Source organism: Gossypium hirsutum, chromosome A01 (genome assembly GCF_007990345.1).
Source record: "Gossypium hirsutum isolate 1008001.06 chromosome A01, Gossypium_hirsutum_v2.1, whole genome shotgun sequence".
Taxonomy (NCBI): Eukaryota; Viridiplantae; Streptophyta; class Magnoliopsida; order Malvales; family Malvaceae; genus Gossypium; species Gossypium hirsutum.
The window spans coordinates 31,993,611-31,997,311 of NC_053424.1; the positions used below are offsets into that span (position 1 = coordinate 31,993,611).

Genomic DNA, 3,701 nt, shown 5'->3' on the forward strand with positions numbered 1-3,701 from the left:
ATAGCGAGAAATTGTTCTTCAGGGAAAGAATCATTTATTTCCACTTCATCTAGTTTTTTGGTATTGGAGTCCTCAAGCCTGGACAGATGATCAGTCGCGAGATTTTCAGCTCCTTTCTTATCCTGAATTTCCAAGTCGAATTCCTGCAATAGGAGAATCCATCGAATAAGTCGAGGTTTTACATCAGTTTTAGTTAAAAGGTAGCGAAGGGTGGAATGGTCAGTGTAAAAAAAAACTTTAGGTAATATGAGATATGATCGAAATTTATCAAATGCAAAAACCACAGCTAGCAACTCTTTTTCCGTAGTAGTATAATTCTCGTGTGCTAATGTCAAAGTTTTGCTAGCATAATTGATAGGTTGAAAATGCTTGTCTCTCCACTGTCCTAGTACTGCACCTACTGCAAAGTCACTCGCATCACACATTAATTCAAATGGTAAATTCCAATCAGGTGCAATTATAATTGGAGCATTAATTAATTTATCCTTTAGAGTATTGAATGCTTCTAAGCACTCCTGATTGAAATTAAAAGGTATATCTTTTTCTAGCAATTTAGTCAAAGGCTTAGCTATTTTAGAAAAATCCTTAATAAATCTTCTATAAAAACTAGCATGTCCTAAAACACTTCTAATAGCCTTAATCGAACTAGGAGGGGGTAATTTTTTGATTGTTTCTATTTTAGATTTGCCCACCTCAATCCCTTTACTAGAAATTTTATGCCCTAATACAATACCTTCTTGAACCATGAAGTGACATTTCTCCCAGTTAAACAAAAGGTTCGTTTCCTTACATCTTATTAAAACTCGTTTTAAATTTTTAAGACAGAGATGGAAAGAGTTACTGAATACCGAGAAATTATCCATAAATACTTCCATGATATCTTCCACGAGTTCGTCGAAGATGGTCATCATACAGCGCTAAAAAGTGGCAGGAGGATTACATAATCCAAAAGGCATTCTACGATAAGTGAACGTACCATATGGGCATGTGAATGTCATTTTTTCTTGATCTTCAGGAGCTATTGGGATTTGGAAGTAACCAGAGAGTCCGTCTAGGAAGCAGTAATACATGTGTCCGGAGCTATTGTTTAAGTTCTAGTTTAGGAGGCTCTTTAATAGAGGGTTTTTGCTTAAGTTCATTGTTTATCTTAATTCCCTCATATTCTACTCGTCTTTAACAATGCTCATTAGGCTCATCATCTGTCTCCTCTTCTTGAGCTAGATATCATTCTGTCGTGTCCTTTTGTAAAGTTTCCTAAAAAAAATCTTGAGTAGTATGATCAATAGAGTCAATAAAATAACATGAGTCATCCTGTTCCCTAGAAAACTTCATAGCATCATAAATTTTAAAGATAATCTCCTCGTCACCTACTCTAAGTACCAATTTACCGTCACCCACATCGATTACAGCCCTAGCAGTGGCTAAAAATGGACGCCCCAAAGCACAACAAAGTCAACAGGAAATATGAATTTATCTACTTTCACAAGTACGTCTTTTATAATGCCTCTAGGATATTTATCAGATCTATCGACTAATTGAATACTCATCCTAGTAGGTTTAGGTTCCCTAAGACCAAGTTGTTTGAACATCTTATATGACATCAAATTAATGCTAGCGCCTAAATCAGCTTGTGCTTTCTCAACATTCAGACTACCAATTAAGCAAGGGATAGTAAAACTCCCTGGATGTTTTAGTTTGGTTGGCAACTTGTTTTGGAGTATGGCTGAGCACTCCTCGTTGAGTTCTACTGTAGGCAAGTCCTCAAATTTCCTTTTATTTGTTAGAAGATCCTTTAAAAATTTTGCGTATGTAGGCATCTGTGAGATGGCATCAACAAAAGGTAAGTTGATATGTAATTGCTTAAAAAGTTCAAGAAACTTACCGAATTGTGCATCAATGCGGTCTTTTTTTAATTTTGTTGGGTATGGAACTAGAGATTTATATTCCTTCGGCACTAGTTTGTCACTATTTTCAGTTTTTTCTTCCCCCCTTTCGCTTACCATTGCTTCTTGTGTTAGCTTCTTTTAGGTTTTTGCTAACACTTTCCCACTCCTCAGCGTAACTTCTTTCACATGCTCTTTTGATTTGGTGTTGCTAGGTAAACTTCCTAGTGGTCTTTCTAAAATTAGTTTGGAAAGCTGGCCTATCTGAGTTTCGAGCCCTTGGATCAACGCTTGTTGATTTTTAAGTGCTGTCTCGGTGGTCTGGAAACGAGTCTCTGACACCCACATAAACTTTGAGAGTATCTTTTCAAGGTTCAGCTTCTTTTCCTGTTGGCAGGGTGGTTGTTGGTAGTCTGGAGGTGGTTGTGGTCTTTGATTTCCTTGACCGCTCCACGAGAAATTGGGGTGGTTCCTCCAACCTGCATTGTAAGTGTTACTATATGGATTGTTTTGAGGTCGAGGATTATTACCCATGTAGTTTAATTGCTCATTATCCATGTTGTGGGCATAAGGTTGGTATTCCGAATGGCTTGTTCCACCTCCACTTGCTTCGCACTGCATTACTGGGTGAACCTGCAAAGAACTAAGAAAACCATCAATCTTTTTATTTAAGAGTTCTACCTGATTAGAGAGCATGGTGACCGAATCGACGTTATAAACGCCAGCTGTTTTTGTTGGCTTTGTCCTCATGACTTGCCACTGGTAGTTATTCAATGACATCTCCTCTATAAACTCATAGGCATCTTCAGGTGTTTTATTATTGATGGTTCTGCCAGGAGCTGCATCAACCATTTGTCGAGTCGAAGGATTCAGGCCATTATGGAATGTGTGAACCTATAGCCAAAGCGGTAACCCATAGTGAGGGCACCTTCTCAAAAGGTCCTTGTATCTCTCCCATGCATCGTAGAGTGTTCCTAAATCCATCTGCACAAAAGAAGAGATATCATTACGTAATTTAGCCGTTTTAGCCGGCAGAAAATGTTTTAGTAAAAAATTTTCGGTCATTTGTTCCCATGAAGTAATTGACCCTCGTGGTAATGAGTTCAACCACTATTTAGCTTTGTTCCTCAATGAAAAATGGAATAATCGAAGACGAATGGCATCATTAGAGACACCATTAATTTTAAATGTATCGCATAGGTCTAAGAAGTTACCTAAATGACCGTTGGGATCCTCATCTTGCAAACCATCAAACTGAACAAATTTCTGTATCATTTGAATAGTGTTAGGTTTTAATTCAAAAGTATTTGCAGCTACAGCAGGTCTAACTATGCTCGATTCAGTTCTTGTTAAAGAAGGTTTAGCATAATCATACATAGTGCGTGGAGCAGGATTTTGATTAACCACAATTGCAGGAGGTAGCTAATTGCCTTGGTTTTTAGCCATCTCTTCGATTGGGGGTTGAGTATCGTCTTCTTACTCGTTCTCTGTGTATCTTAAGCTTTGCGTTATTTCTCTTTGATTTCTGTGAACTGTACGATCGATTTCTTCGTCAAAAAGTAATGCTCTTAACAGATTTCTTCTAGTCATAAACTATAAAAACCTGCCAAGCAAAGGAAAAAGTAAATTAATAAATAATAATAATAAATTAAAGTGCACGAAAAATAAATGGCTAAAGTAATAAAAATTGAGTGTTCCTAATATTTCAGTTCCCCGGCAACGGCGCCAAAAACTTGATCGTGAGGTTTCGTGATAGGTTTTAAATATTTATAATTACTCGTTCTTGAACTAACTATTATCGCGATGTAGGCAAGTGTA

The 3,701-nt window shown here is 37.3% G+C and overlaps 1 non-coding gene across 1 annotated transcript; it reads left to right on the forward strand.

The window, feature by feature from the left end:
* Positions 1–2,793: 2,793 nt before the first annotated feature.
* Positions 2,794–2,900, forward strand: LOC121206559 (small nucleolar RNA R71). The gene has a single exon (XR_005901618.1). It is a non-coding gene; the product is annotated as a small nucleolar RNA R71 (small nucleolar RNA).
* The last annotated feature ends 801 nt before the right edge of the window (positions 2,901–3,701 follow it).